Raw genomic sequence first — 17151 nt, 5'->3', positions numbered from 1 at the left:
AAAATGACTTGAGACAGGTATATTTCTGCATGGACAGAACTCCACACATAGGGAAAGCATTCACATCTCCCCCACCCTGACAAAGTAGTCAAGACTTGCAGGATGATTGCCGTGAGAGGTGATGGACCCCCTCAGTCAGAAGCGAATAGCACTGCAAGGGCTTAAACTTAAAGCATCTGATTAACAATACTATAATATCCTATTAGAGATTAATTTTCTGTTTAAGAGTTTGCAGTTTAAAGCTCTATTAAAGATTTAAAGGGTTTCAGTTCTGCTTGTTCAGAAGACTAGATCCCAAAACGCGTGTGAGCTATGTAAACTGTTTAAGGTGTTCCCAATACGATATAAAAGATTTTAATTTTGTCTGCGGAAGTGTGTTAGTGTGCAAAACAGGTAACTAAACCACCCCTAAGGACCAATATTTGATCATTTAGAGATAGTTGAGAAGGGAGGGTAACCTCTGATAATTACATGGCTTCAGTGTGTTATGTAGGAACAAGTATACAGTAATACCTCAGTTAACAAAGATGTGTTCCTGGACATTACTGTACTACCTTTAACAGACTGGTACTAGAGGTAGGAATAACATGGAAAGAATAGGGATAGGTTCCTGCACCAGCTCATAGATAGTGGGGGCAGCTTCAACAAGGGCTTTAAGGGTGCCTACCAGGCCCCTACTCCCCTCTGAATGTAGCGGATCCTTCCCTCCCCAGCCATGGGAGAAAGCGAGATCTCTTTAATGCAAAGCAAAGAAACAGCCTGGTTACTTTCACCTTAAAGCAAAGTCACAGGCTTGAAAGTTCATCTATAGCAAAGCAAAGACACAGTCTGGTCAGTTTCACCTTAAAGCAAAGGCACTGGCTGGAAAGTTCATCCATAGCAAAGCAAAGCTGGTCAGCTTCATCTTTAAAAACTCTATTAAAAGGAGCTTCCTTCCTGGAGGATTCCTTAACTGAGGTATTAGTGTATTTTCATTATTTTCTGGAATTGCCACAACAATCGCTTGCACGCATCCTTTGCCTACATTAGAGAGGAACCCTTTTCAGACAGGTCCACATTCTCTCGTGGGCAATCTTGAGGGTTGAATTCCAGTGGTGGGTGGGGTCAGAGGGAAAGATGGGTCAGGGGCAAAAGTTCAGAGCAATGGCTGTGACAGCACACCACATTTGAACCATACAAGAAAGGTAGAGGATACCCATCCATCCACATTTCTTAGGCCAGTGTTTTTCAACCTCTGGTTCTGTAGATGTTGTACTACAACTGCCATCCCTGACCGTTGACTAAAGTGGCTGTGGCATGGTGTGAGCTGTAGTCCCAACAATATCGGGGGACCCAAGGTTAAAGAGCACTGGTCTACACAAGCAAACATTATCACAGTTCAATAATACATCCCAGCCAGGCAAAAGCACTTGAAAGCGCAAAGCAGGACTAATGAAGGGTATGGCCTGAGGTGTGTCATTAGGGCTAAACAGAGAGGTTTGTAGGGTCACATTTGGCCCTGAGGTTCCCAATGCCTGGCCGAGATTTAGTAAGGAACAAGAACAGAAGTGTATATTTATTCCCATTACAAGAGTTTCATGAAAGATATACATGCAGCTGCCACACTTCAAAACCAATAAGAAGTACTGATCTAAAAGTGGGAATATTTTAAACATTATCTGATGGGCTGTGAGAGTTATTGCACTGCTGATATGCACAGTACTCAGGTGTGTGTACTTAGAGTACCAGCTCATACAGTTGGCATATCTCCTGTTACATGGTGAAGCTGCTACCAACCTTTCACATTCACAGAGACCTAACACTCCTCAATGAACGTTTGCTTCCAACAAAATGTTTTCCCTTCTAATTTTTGTACTATAGTTGGTTCATTTTTGTGTGTGTTAATGCTGAAGCTCAGCTTCCTGGTCCCACATAACATTTATTGTTTATTACATTATATATAGTCTCAGCTTTTACACAGTTTCAAAAAAGCTTGTCCAAGGTACGCTATCCATTCCAAAAATATATCCAGGGTTAATTTATCTCAGACCCATGAGAACTTAAGCTTTTGGTGAAGCTATAAACGTTGCTAAATGTAAATATGGCTGTTTTAGGTAGTTATTAGTAGGTAGTGCTATAAAAAGATAGGTTGCTGCTAAACTGTTTCATGAATCTTTTCTAGGGTTCATGAATTGGCTGCCTTCTTAGTTATACCATTTTTGCAATGACTCTGCTTACTTATTTCTTAACTTACTCATGCTCTAAGGAAAGGAAACCACACGATGGAGCTGTTGCAGCATTCCACAAGTGTCCTAGCAAAACAGATGTTCGCTTATGGGAGCAGAAAAACATTACAATACATTTTGATGAGTTTTATGCATTACTGTAAGGCCCATCTACAACAAAGCAATGATGGCCACCAACTTGGATGGCTTTAAAAGAGTAGACAAATTTATGGAGGATGAGGCTATCAGTGGCTACTAGCCATGATGGCTGTGGTTTGCCACTGTACAGTAGGCCCCCACTCATACAGTAGGTTAGGTTCCAGACCCCCGCCGGAAAGCAAAAACCGCCAAAAAGTGGATCAGCTGTAGCACAGGTGTCTGGAACCTAACCTGCTGATCGCGCCAGAGGAGGAGAAGATCAGATCTTCCCCTCCTCGGGTGCGATCAGCTTGAGTGTGGGAGTCTGACCGCCCCCAAGGAGGAGAAGATCAGCTTCCTATAGCTGATCTTCCCCTCCTCCGGCGAGATCAGCTGGAGTGCGGGGAGCTCCAGCCCCCCTCTAGCTGATCGCCCCGCTGGCGCTGTATTAACAGAATGCCTAAAAGCACAGCGCCGAGAAGCGGGGCCCTACTGTAGTTAAAGGCAGTATGCTTCTGAAAACCAGTTGCCGGAAGCCACAGGAGGAGAGAATGCTCTTGCACTCAGGTCCTGCTTGCGGGTTTCCCATGAGCATCTGGCCACTGAGAACAAGATGCTGAACTAGATGGGCTACTGGCATGATCTAGCAGGCTCTTCTTATATTCTTATGTGCTTAACTTTGTTCCTGATCCCACGATGCCCCTGCATCCACCCAGTGAACCACAGACATCCATACCTATAAGGATCTGAAACCATGGTCCTGCTGTCCTGCTCCTTCCAACAATTTTTAAATAGTTTTAATTAATTGTTTTAGTGGGTTTCAACCCCTTAGAATTTTACAAAAAGCCCATAAAAACAGCATATTCAAAGGGAAGGGACTGAGAGTTATGTTGGCATGAAACATATCCGAGACCAGGAAGGAAACTCGTTCTTGATCTGATGTGGTTCTTGCTCTCAAATGTCTTTATATTTTTCTTTAAAGCTTTTCATATTATTTGATGGTCAGAAAGGCATCTCTTATGAATACACCTCTTTTAAAATCTTCAAGATGGAAAGGGCAATATTTCTGTGATGGCTGGAGAAGGACAGTTCTGATAGCCAGGAGCAGTGAAGATTTATTCCCTGGTTGGAGGCTGTTATGGCTGATTCAGCCATTTGAAAATACCTCGGCAAAACTACTAGTGCTGTGCCAAAATCTGTCTACCTACTGTTTGAACATATTCTTCACCTGAAAAAAAGGCCTTTTGTTTTTCTGTTTCCTTTGCAGGATGCTTTAGAATTTATTTATACTTTCAGGGGGTACAGGGTTGAGCTTACTTTATCGTTGCTAAGTACCTATGGGTAGTGTGTGTATTTTTCTTCCAATTAAACATTTCTCCAGCATTCTGCAACCTCCCCAGTTGCTCATGCATCCTGATCTGAAAAAGCCCCATGAGAGGAGTCACTTCATGATGTCTTTCACTGGGTTTTAATTGAAGTGTGGGAAGTCAGGTAGGATAATTACTGAGCCCCTCAGACTGATGGACTAACTGATTTTGTCTTTAAGGGAAGTCCTTTCTTTTACCTTCTAAAAATATCTATATGCAGTGGTTAAAAGTAAAGTTAGCGATGGACAGTAGCTACATACATGGTACGCAATATCCCTGCCTTTTGCACTTACAGGAAAGCCCAGCTGAGGATACTATGGGGTTTTCAGGAAAGGTGAGCACCCAGGAAGGCTGCAGAGCACAGGCCACTGGACAGATGATTGGTGGAACAAAAAAAACGGCACTCACCATATCCCTGAGCAATCTCGAAATTAAATCCAGCGCAACAAAATCCCATCCCTAAGAATTTCACCACAGTTTTCTGCCCTCCTTGACCATTTTCAAAGGTAATCCCTTTTCTCATTAGTTGATGGAGTATGGTTGAAGAAATATGGAAAAAAATTCCACACAGCACCAAGCAAAACATGAATAAGCCAGAAAGGAGGAAACCTACATCTCCTTTGCTATCTCCTACTGTGAGTTATTGGAAACGGAGAGTGCTGGGGAGAGAGAGTTGGAGATCTGGACCAAAAAGCATGCCAAAGGGAAAGAAGGAGACAGACAAGTTGTAGCAATTTTTAATAGAGTGGGAATACTGTATTTGCTTGAAATATTTATATCCCACTTTGCCTTAAGGTTTAACCCAGATCAAATTAGACAGGTGACAAAGCAACTCAGAAACAAATCAGAACTTTTAAAAAGCACAAATACAAGGTGAATATTAAAGCCCACATTCCTATTCCATTCCCCACCTTCTTTTTCTCAATTCATCCCCCACAACATTCGGTCAGGATTCCATGGCCCACCCAGTTGTTTGGAGGGTTTCTCCCCACCTTTAAGTGCCCCCCCAAAAGATTATTTGTACTTCTCCAAACCTTGGGGTTCCCCCAAACATGCGGATCCCTCTTGCGCCAGTGTGTTGTTGTTTGGGCATCATAAGCAACCGCACTCACAGTCTGAACATCAGAAATAGAGGAGATGGTAGGTCACAGTGGCAATAAATACTATTTCTCAGTTTCTCTTTCCTCTTTGAGACCTAATGTGGTGTGGGTTGGAAGTCACTAGTTTAGATTTCAACTCAGCTGTGAAGTCATTGAACAGCTGAGCAGGCAAACCACTACCTCTCAGCTTCAGACCTCCATCTGAACCATTGTCATTAAAATATTTATCTGTCTCTTAAGAGGACTGAGAATATGAAACCAGCTTTGTTTTGACCAGATCAAAATCCATCTAGCTACTATTCTGTTTCTAGCTGTGGCCGGTCAGATACTCCTGGAGGCTCTTCATCAGGGCATGAAAATGGCAGCCTTTGTTTACTGTTTGTCTCCAGCATCTGATACTTTGAGGAATACTGCCTCAGAACATGAAGGTTCTATTTAGTTAGCATGACTAATATCCTGATTATTTATAAGAAATAAAACCCTATTCAGGCATTCTGCATACATGTTAGATCAACATGCAAGAGAGGCAGCAAGGTCATGCAATCATACAGAAGACCAGACCACATGAAAGTCTCTGTGTATTCAGTAGTAAGGGCAAAAGCCCCCTCTTTGCTGATGTTTGTTCATATCCATATGGCTGGGTGCCAGGGGGAGGGGCTACTCAGTGTGGCCTCAGTCCCCTTTCCAACTTCATTTAACATGAAAGTCAAACGCTTGAATAGGGCTATAGTGAGGTGATGTATATGAATTCAGAAGGGCACTTTAAAAAGCACTCAGCAAATACTGACAAATGTATTTATCTACGTTTACTTGTCTTCATATTTGCCCATTCTACTCTGCCTTCTCTACTGGGGAAGAGCTGTAGCTCATCTCTCACTCTTGGGTAATGTAGAAGATCCCAGGTTCAGTTCCCAGCATCCCCTAGTAGGGCTAGGAGAGACCCTTGTCTGATGTCCTAGAGAGTGACTGCCAATCACCATAGACAATACTGAGCTAGACAGAGAGTAACGGACCGACTCAATATAACGCATTTCCAAATTCCTGATCCACCTGGTCTTGTTCTGCTATGGGCTTCTCCTAACAACCTGCTTATTCATTGATTTGCTTGCATAGAGCTATGTCTTGTCTCTACTGAGCGCTCGTTCTAATTTGGCTGCAGGGTGGTTATAGAACAATGAATGTTCATCCTGCCTTCATCCAGATTCCCCATTGATCCCATGATCATCGTTCTGCCCCAGCCTGCTTCTCTCCCCCTCTGTCTATTATTTCCCTCCAGTTTTTTCCCTGGCCACTCTCAAACATTTCATCCAACCTATTTCCCCCCACACACACACACACTTCATAATCTGCCCCCCCCAGCTTGCACTGTTTTTCTTTATCCCCATCAGCTGTGTGCATACATGCATGAAGTTGGATTTAGTTTATCTTATCACTCTTACAACATTCATGTAAGGGAGAGAATGAGGAGAGAGAAATGAGCTTAACGTGTTAGAAATGCATTTGTTACTCATTTTCAACTCACTTCTGGTTTCCAGAGCAGTGGCAAGTGAAGGAGAAAGTGTCTTTGTGAATAAAATCAAATAAACTCAATAAAAATTGGGATGCTGTGTGGTGTAGCAGTTAGAATGTCAGACTAGAACCTGGGAAATCTGGGTTCAAATCACTGGATGACCTTGGACCAGTCGTTTTCTCTCACCGTAACCTACCTAATAGGATTGTTGTGAAGATAAAATGAGGAGGTGAACAACCACATGCACTATCTTGGGCTCCTTGGAGAAAAGTTGATACATTTTATATATGAATAAATAGGTTTATTAAATTTCTTAGATGCCCTTAAAAAAGATTCATACCATCTTACATCAAGTAAAGCTTACAAAAATAGTAAAACAGCAATATCCATAATATCCACCCCCAGGATCTCAAATCACCAGAAGTAACTAATTAGCATGATAGCTACTTTTGAAAAGAAAATCAGCCAATCATATCCCATCAAATGCCTGGGAGTAGGGGGACATCTCAACCTGGGGCCAAAAAGATAATAATGACTTCTGAAAACGATCTTGTTCCGGAGAGCCTTTGGGAGGGACTGAAGGTAGAGCCTGATACAGATTTTATGCCTTCTATGTTAATTTTTACCTCAGTAGTCCCTTCAGTTCCACTCCTTATATATGCATATATGTGTTTATGTGTGTGTATATTATATATATGATTTTATGTACTTTAATTGCATGTTATGTATTTTAATTTATTTTAATGTTTTTGTGATTTTTATTGTGTACAATTTTATTATGTACGTGCTCGATTTTATTGTAAGCCTCTCTGAGTGCCCTATTTTAGGGTAGAAGGGCAGGATAGAAATATTTTAAATAAATAAATAAATAATGCTAGTGCCAGCTGGGCCTCATTTGCATACAAATGGGCAGATTAAGAAAGAAGGATCTGCAGCTTCCTTCACCTTCCTATCTTGACCTTGAAGCCCAAAGAGAGGAAAGCAGGACTCACAATGCCTAAAGCCACCGTATTTCACAGATACTTCTCTACTAGGGTTGCCAGGTTCAATCCCTGAGACTGACCCTGTATCTTTAGGAGAAGAGAAAGTCAGCCAAGTGCTGGTGTTCTTGCAACCCTATAATGGGCAAAACCACAAGGTGGAATTCTCCCTTCCCTCTGCACAACTTTTAGAGAAACAAAAGACCTCTTGGAGGCTGGGCCTGACAACCAAGAGGTCTTCTGTATCTTTAAAAGTTGTGCAGGGGGAAGGGAGGATTCCACCTTGTGGTTTTTCCCATTACAGTGTTGCAAGAACATCTGCACTTGGCTGACTTTCTCTTCTCCTAAAGATACAGGCTCAGGCTCAGGGATTGAACCTGGCAACCCTAGTCTCTACATGTAGAGCAGCTCCCCATTTTATATGGCACTTTTTGCTGCAAGTTCTCTGGTGTCACCCCACTGTTTCTTGCAGCAGGTATGTAAAGTGTAAGTGACTGGCACATTGCTTTAAACACTCATGTACTTGCGTTGGGGAACAGGAAACCAATCAGGATTCTCAGGTACTTGCCCACAGGGCACACATGTGCCACTCACATTTCATGTCAGCAGTGGGAATCCTTTTTCAGCTCCAGGGCTGTGTTTCGTTCTGGACAATCTTCTAGGAGCTACATGCCAGAGCTGGTGGGACCAGAGGCAAAAGAGGCTGGAGCAATGAATGTCAATGTTACCTTTGTAGAGTAGGCTAATTTCTACGCACGCTCACACACCATTCTCTATCTTCCATCCAGGAAGCCAGAGGCAGTCTCAGAGTTGAAAGACCCATTCCACCTCAGTGTAAACACTCAAGGAGGGTGTGAAGCAGGACCAGGCAGTAGGCGTGTGGCTGGGTGTGTGTGGGGTGTGCTAGGGAGAGTCCCAAAGGCCAGAGAGAGAGGCTGGGAGGGCTGGATTCAGCCCCCAGGCCTGAGGCTCCCTTCCCATGCTTTATGTGTTTGCTATGGGAATCATCTCTGTCTCACAAGTATGCCTGAAGCCAGTGTAATTACATGTAAAACATTAATCAATCAATTAATTAAAATATTTGGACATTGCTTTTTCACATGAGGACCAAAGAGGTGTACACTAATAAAGCAAACTACATTTAAACGGTGTAAGTATCCAGGAAAGCAATATACGGAGGATAAATGAGCAGAAAATTAGCATTCAGTGAGTGCTTGGGAGATATTTGTTTTTTTTAACTGCCGGTGGAAACATGCCACCCAAGTTGGTCACTGTATCTCTTTCCCCCATCCTGGACAGCTGAGCTGCTGTTTTACTTATGTCCAAGGTCTAACTGGGCAGAATATTTGTTGCTGTCTAGTAACCTCTGTAGATGTACCTCAGGGAAGATGCATTTCTGCTCCTGGATACTTACTGCTGTAGCATGTAGTTTTGCTTAACTGCTTTAAACTGCAATCATAAGTATGTTTACTTGGGAGTAATCAAGGGAGCTTATTTCCTAGTAAGACTGCAATCCTAAAAGCACTTACTAGATAGCCCCATGGAAAGTAATGGAAATTACTTCCAAGTCAACATACTGTTATGGGTTTGGGGTTGAGATAGATGATTTCTATCAGTTGGAACCCTGCTCCTGGAAGTGAGAAATCTGCTCTGCTGGCCAGATCTCCCTTTGTTAGTCTAATAGAGTGGCCAGGTGAATTAATAGGCCTATCAAGTGCCCATTAACTGGCGAATGAGTCAGGGAGGTCCTATTTTTACTGAAACTCTTCAGGAGAGCCCCTTCCCCTTCCTGAGGTCAAGGAGAGGTTTGAGTTTGAAGTTGGGTGGGAGAAAAAAAGGCTGGGGACTGGAGGCAGGCAGAGAGGCTGGCTCTTTGCACCATGGCTTTGAGGTGCCTCCTGTAAGCCTGATGGAAAATGCAAGATCTGTTGGACTGCTGATGCCTTGAAACCCTCCATCCTAAGCTCAGGTTGCAATGTGTGTAAATAAACAAACCATATTTCATAAAGACACCACAGACTCCGCTGACCTTCTTTCCAAGGAAACCAAACCCTGGGCAAATGCAGGGACCCCTGGAAATCTCTCACCGCTTGGAGATTGGGGTGGCATGCAACAATACGTAGGGTTGCACTGTAAGTGTGTTTAGCTGCTAAGTCTTCTGCGGCAATCTGTTTTCAAGAGCCTTGTTGGATGCAATGTTGGTTCTGCTGCCTGGCAGTTTGGTACAATGAATTCTGGTTTGGTACAATGAATTCTGGGAGAGCCAGTGTGATGTAGTGGTTAAGGTGTTGGACTACGACCTGGGAGACCAGGGTTCGAATCCCCACGTAGCCATGAAACTCACTGGGTGACCTTGGGCCAGTCACTGCCTCTCAGCCTCATGAAAACCCTATTCATAGGGTCGCCATAAGTTGGAATCGACTTGAAGGCAGTACAATTACATTACAATGAATTCTGGATACTGTGGGGAAAGATGTGCCCGATTGTCTTTCTACCTTATAAGGGAGAGCTGGGAGGAGTCTTCCCATCTAGGGCCATGATGGAACTATGAAAGATGGATATGGGCTGTGTTCTCCACAACCATTTCTGTTTTTTCCCCGCTCTCTCCTTTCCACTGGAGGGCATCCTGCATCTTTTCATTTTCAAGGAACAAAATGAGAAAAGAAGTATTATTGGATGTCATTTCACAGGTAGTTTACAAGACAGAAGGTGCACAGCAGCTTTTTAGGTATGCATCTTCCGCTGAGTATTATTTTTTGAGGATTTACCTCAGTTTAACTTATTGTGCATAATAAATGCAGGCATGTCTTGGGACACCAACAAACTGGGGAAAACATCCACTGAACTTTGCTCATAAATACATTTTAAACACCAACGAAATAAGGCATGTTTTTTTCATTTTAACGCAGAATAATGTTTACAGCCTGAAATCCCAATGACACTTAAAAGTAATCCATGGGGTAAAGTATGTCTACATAGTATATTTAAGACTCTGTAACTTCTGCATTAAAAATAAATAAATTCTGCTCCAAGAAAAGCTGGATGCTGTAGTCAGTATAGATACATACATATTCACTTATTTGGTTATCTTGCATATTTTATTCTTCTCTGGGGTGGACCATGGAGCTCTGCAGGATCCTGTGAAGCTATGCCTACCTATGGAACTCCATTAACCTCCTCTCTGTCTTCAGAAATTTTACTGGCCAGCGTTTGCACTTTTTCAATACTATCTTGAGGACTAGAAACAATATTTTTTAAAATAAAAGAAAACTGACACTTTCAGAACGCCAAATTCTGCACCAAATTACAAAGTCTGCATTCTTCTGCTGAAGCATGGCATATTCACTGAATATATTATTCTGGTTAATAACTTGGTGGGTGCTGAATTTTGTTGTTACATTTTCTAAAAGCATTGGGCACTATGGAAGTGCCAGTTCTTGAGTGACCCTGTGATCAGCGGTGCCATCAGGGCTGAAGTCCAGGACCACACTTAATAGAATAAACAGTCCTCTCCCCCATAAGATCAAGTTCAGAATTTAAAACTACTTAGGTGTACCATTGCCTGTGACCTCCAGCCTATATTTTCAAAGATATTTGTTCACTTGCCTTTATACAGATTACTTCTATAATTACCTGGATCAGTTTGCAAGGTATGGTCTGAAGGCACATGAAGCCACAATGGGATCTTGCTGAAGCTAAGCAAATTCTGGGTCTGGTCAGTGCACAGATGGGAGCTTGCCTAGTAACCACATGTATGCCGCCTTCCGATCCTTGATGGAAGAAAGGTGGATATAAATGTAAGAAAATAAGCAGAGGGTGGTATTTAATTAAGGGTGCAATCCAAATCACTTTTGTGCTGAGCTGGGGAGGGTGGCCCTCTGCCCAGTCCTGCTGGCTTCCGTTGGCCTCTGCCTGTGGAGTGATGCCAGCCTCACTCCACCGGGACATTCCAGGCACGGGGAAGGGCTGAGTTGGCCCATGATCTGTTGGATCCCAAGCTAGCCCCACTGCTGTCATGTGACAGCATCAGACCAGTTTGATGCACAAGCCCCAGACTGGCACAGTGATTTGCTTGCCTCCCACTTTCTGCCCTGGCCAACCCATGCAGCTGCTTTAAGCCCTGCTGAGTAACAACTGTGGTTAAAATTGCATCCTAAGTCATTTTCAAAATAGACCAATTGAAATCAATAAACTTAAGGCCATTGATACGACTGAGTCTACTCCGAGTATGACTAACATGGAATATTACCCAAAATAAATAAGGACACATATGCAACTGTTAATCATATTATGACTGACTACAACATCAAGTGATGCCTTGCGCATGTGAAACAGCAATCCTAGATCAAGCTTGAGCATCAGCCATGTCTGCCACACATTTTGTTGCCTCTTTTATGGTGGGGGGCAGTCCATGCATGGAATCATCTATTGGGTATGTGGATAAACACTCCCTGGATGTTTTTATTTTGTATCATAGGGGGATTAAGACTTAAAGTTCATATTTGCCTGTTAAAACAACAGGAAAATGTATGATTAACAAAGTAGCATGTGATGGAAAAGATTTTACTTCAGCCTATTTTGCACTGTAAAAGGAGGAAGAAAATATTATTAGCAAAAGGAAACAGATTTTTTTCTCATAGGCAGATATTTTAACTAAGGAAATGAAGACTCTAAAGTGGAAGGTGTTCTTCCAAAATTTCCTCTCCTATTTTGTATGCCTTATTAAATATTAAACTCAATTTAGGGTTTTGTTTAATTGAAATACACCTTTTAATCCCTAAATTTTATTCCTGTCAGGCCTCTGATGTGGCAGACTTAAACACTTTCAGAAACTTTGATGAGCTTTCAAGCTAAGATTCTCTGAATCAGCAGACTTGACCTCTGAAAAGGTCATCTTACTCACAGAAGTCACAGGGGCTGAGTGCAAAAGAGAAAAAATGACATCAAACAGATTTTTCTAAACCTACCTGCTCTCTCCTAGGTATCCATCCCCCTGGTATTCAAGGATGAAACAGGAACGGAAAGATACCCTCTCCACCTCTACATTGCATCATTACATTCATTCCCACGGAAAAATAACAATGTATATCCCACCAAGGGCACACCATTATGGTTCAAAATCAATATATACATAATATAAACCTGTAATTTTATGTTAATATTTAAATAATTCAGTATATTTGTAGAGGTCTGAAATAACACAATACTACTTTTTTATTTAAAATATCCTGCCTATTTCTCCAAAAAGATTCAAGCCAACTACGAAACAGGATTAAAAACAGAATAAAGCAATCATAATCTCTGGGGGGGAAACAATAAAACATTTGAATTAGTGCTATCCAAGCTGTTTCAAATTCTAGCAGCATGAAAGCATAGAACTGAGCAAGCAAAAATTATTCAATTAATCAAAGGCCTGTTGAAACAGCAAGGTCTTCACTAACCACCTGAAGCAGCATAGTGATGGGGCCTGATGGACCTTGCTCAGGTAGGCATTTGGATAAGTAGGTACCACAGTAGAAAAGGCCCTACTCCTAGTTTAACACCACTGTCTCCTCCTGAGGCTGATGCATTTGGAGTAGGGCCCCCATCACAGGGTGTGGGAACATATGAAAGAAGGCAGTTCCTACAGTACTCCATTAAGAGCTTTCAATTGAATTGAGCTTGGAGAGTAATCGGCGAATGTGCTTCAACACAAAAATGGGTCTTTTCTGGTCTTCATGGTCTTTAGGTAAGGGTATTTTCTCAGTACTTGCTTACAAATCCTAGTCATGTTGCTTACCAGAGCACAGAAAAGAGAGAAGAAAGGGCTACTTAGTACAGAGCAGCTAGAGTGTAAGGCTGTCCTACATCAATATGTAGCTGCATATGAAAAGTTCTCATAACTTAATACACCCGAATTTATTATAGTTTTGCACATATTAGGTATTTATTTGTGCCTGTGTCCAATTGCTTTCCAATCTGAATTAGCACTGTGAGCGAACACTGACTGCGCCCAGTTGGCAGAAACCATACAAAGTATGATAGGGTGTACTAACTATCTCATACCTGGACAACATTGGACTTAATTCATCTACCCAATCAGGCTCACTGCCAAACTCTCAGGGACTTTGGTTATGCATCTTCCTAGAGGTTAAGCACAGGGTTGAATTCATAAGGTTAAACTGGGGGGGGGGGGTCAGAATGGGGCATAGCATGAGAAGAAAGATGGAGGTAGCATTTGAGAGGCAGTATGCATCTGAATACCATTTGCTATGGAACCACAGTGACAAAGGGCTATTGCTCTCATGTTCTTGTGGGCTTTTTAGAGGCAACTGGTTGATGTGATCCAGTGGGGCACTTGCCTTCCTAAATTGCATCTTTAGCATCAGAAAATGTAATTTCAGTACAGTTCTTCATAGCACCCCTAATTTTTGCTGCAACTCATGGCTCATGGTTTACCTCATCCAACATAGCATAATGATTTTTATTAGCACATAATTTTTGTGAGCTTTGATCTTCATTGGGAACAGTGGGGTTACAAGAGGTGCAAAGCACATTTTAAAAGCGTTCCTTTTTCAAAGAAAACATGTTTTTCAGAGAGATGAGATTGGGGCGCACTGTAGAGCAAAGCTTCAGTCGCATTCACCATCTTCCTGAGGGAGTGATGGGGCACATTTCTGGGAGATAGCCCCTTTTGGCTCAGAGCTAGTTTTCATGGCAGCAACGGAGCATCATTTCCACCCAGCAAACAAGACGGGCTATAACAATGAGAATCAATGGATTTAGTTGGCAGATGATGTTTCCAATGCTTTTTTAAAAAAATAAAAACTGTCTTGAGATGCTGCTATTCATTTGCCTGTTATTTCCTTATTAGTTCATATTGAGTAATACTGCTTTTTCAATTTTCAGCTTAATAAGAGCCCTACTGGATCTGATCAAAGTCTAGCATTCTGTCTTCACAGACCCCAACCAGATGCTAAGGGAAGCCCACAAACAGAATATGAGCTCAATAGCGCTTCCCAGCTTGTGATCCCCAGCAATTGTCATTCAGAGGCAAACTGGAGGTAGCATACAGCCATCATGACTAGCAGCCATTGATAGCCTTATCCTCCACGAATTTGTCAAACACCTTTTTAAACCCATCCCAGCTGGCAGCCATCACTACATTTTGTGGTGGCGAATTCCATAATTTAATTAGGCACTGTGAGCATAGTAAAACAGAGGGGACATGATCCAGTTCCTGCTGCATCCACTCCATGCTATGCACAGGAATTCCCCGCAACTGAGCCTCTCCTCTCCATGGGCAGCATTCCTGCATGCAGAGAGATGTAAAGGTCTGAGTAGTGTTCTGATTCATTGCAACAAATGGAAACCTTTACCATTACCTTTATAATTTCAGAAAAGCAGCCTAAAAATTATGGTGATGTTACAAAGGCATTATTGCTGTGAATTCAAAGTGAGGAAGTCTTTTATCTTCCCCTTAACCTATCTGTAACCTCCTCCTCCCACAGCTCTGCATTACCCAACATCTAGGGGTGAGTTAGTCTATTGAAGTATTGCTCTATAATGACATTGCCTTTTATTATCAATCTTAGGATCTCTTTCTTACACACAAGTGTATCCTTAATAAGATCTTTATATATAAAAAAAATTCTAGGCCAAATGTGTCGCAGTTTTATAGATTCTGTAGATGCCACTGCCAGCAGAACAAATAACGCAACAATTACTATCACAATAATTTGTCCCAATAATTTTCAAAGTTTATTGTGAATAAAGTGAGAAGATTAGTCAAACCTAGGAAATTTCAAATGACCATAACATAGCCACATGAAAAATGCAGTTGCAAGAACCCAGTTGACTAATCTCATCTAACCAAGCACACTCCACATAAAACTTTATGTATGTACCTGAACAAATATTTAGGTTTGTGTAATGTATCAACAAGGAAGGATCATTTCAGTCTAGTAAACCTACAGAAAATATTCATTCTTAGAAGGCAGATTTGAACTAATTAATTTTATCATAAAGCCATAATCTAATGGTGTAACCATCACAGGACATAGTTCAGACATCATAGGACACCATGGCTTCTGGCTATGTAAATTAGTCTCATAAACATTTGGCTTGTGTGCTCCTCACATCACTTCCTACTCCTTTGCATATCAAAGGAAGAAATAAAAATAATCTGTTTCCAGTTTTAAACCACCACAGCTCTCCATCATGTTCAAGTTCAGAGAACTGTGGTTTGGGTAGACAATTGTTTTAGAACAAGCTAGGGTCTGAAACCACAGTTTGATCATGGCTTATTTTCACTAATCAGATTTTTTAAAAATATGGTTCCCTGAAGTGTGATGTCACAGGGAACTGTGGTTTTGATTAACATTGGAAATGAAAGCCTCCATTCTTCACCTCAGAAAAGAAGGGAGGGAGTGTGCAAGCCTGAGGCTTTCCATACGTTCTTTATGTAGTAGGAAACAGAGCTTGGAAAAGTTACTTTTTTGAACTGCAACTCCCATCAGCCCAATCCAGTGGCCATGGTGGCTGGGGCTGATGGGAGTCGTAGTTCAAAAAAGTAACTTTTCCAAGCTCTGAATGGTTCCCTGTTGTGTCTGAGCTGGGCCTCTGTGTCAAGCTGCAAACTGCTTTTTAATTTGGGTTTTGTAAGAATGCTGTTAAAAAAGGAAGACTTTTCTTTTAAAAGTACTCACGTAAGGTTCAGAATATACACCTCTATAGATCATGGCCCAACTCTGTGTTCATGCACCCAGCTTATGATGTCAAATTCAACACAGTAATAGATTTGTGGTTGAATAAAAACATACATGACATCTTGCTTGTAGTATGATCCTGCTGGTGTTCTTGCAGGGACAAACATTAGTGGCTGAGATTAATGAACATCTTAAATGTTGAGAGTTTTATTGGAAGTGACAGGCTTTTCCAGGCAGAAGTAAAATGTGAGAGAATAAGTGTAATTTTGTTTGCAATTTTCTCAGGCCATATCTTTCTGAATAATTTAGCAGAGAACTCTCATCAGAGCTGCAAAAGAGCATAATGAGGCTAACTTATAATGAGTCCTATTATGTTGGCATCTTGCAAAGTAAATTTAACACAATATTAAACTGTTAATAATATTGGTACTACTCTGCATGCAAAGGGAAGGGTGCGTGTTAGCTAAAAACACCAGGACAATTGCCTGCTGGTAATGTATGGTCCCAATATTTAAAAAGATATAGGGATTTAGGTACACCCACATTTGAACTCAGATATCTTAAAGACCCCCCCCCACTTCTTATTTCTGGGGATAACTAAAACAATTAATAATTATCCCCACCTCCTTCAAGTTCCTCATCATGGTGTAGGAGGAAAGGTTTAGACCAGTACCTATGCTGCAGCCCTTGTCCAATTGTCTCCCTCCTATGTTCCTGCTCATAGTTCAGTGGTAGAGCACATGTTCTGCATGCAAGAGGTCCCAAAATCAATCCCTGGCATCTCCAGGTAGGGCTGGGAAAGACTCTAGTCTGAAACCTTGGAAAGCCACCAGTGCAGACAATACTGGGCCAGATGGAGCAAGGATCCAACTCAGGCAGCTCTCTTATGTTCCTGTGCAGGGCCGGCAACTTGGCTGCCCTCTGGCGCCAGACCTGTTCCTGTGTCAGAAGATACATCCTCCACATCTGGTTTGACCCTAAATAAAGCAAAGAATGTGATGGATTTCTATGTTCCTATTTTTCACCCTCCAATGCTAATAAACATCTTAAACAGGGGGGGGGGTGGAGTCAGAGTCTTATTTAAAACTCCTCTAATAGGATATTGAAAATTAATTCTTTATTGTGTAATTTGCAATGAGGTGCTGGTAGTTTAAGTGATTTCATT

This window comes from Rhineura floridana, chromosome 4, assembly GCF_030035675.1.
Source record: "Rhineura floridana isolate rRhiFlo1 chromosome 4, rRhiFlo1.hap2, whole genome shotgun sequence".
Lineage (NCBI taxonomy): Eukaryota > Metazoa > Chordata > Lepidosauria > Squamata > Rhineuridae > Rhineura > Rhineura floridana.
Note: the sequence above shows the minus strand (reverse complement) of the source record.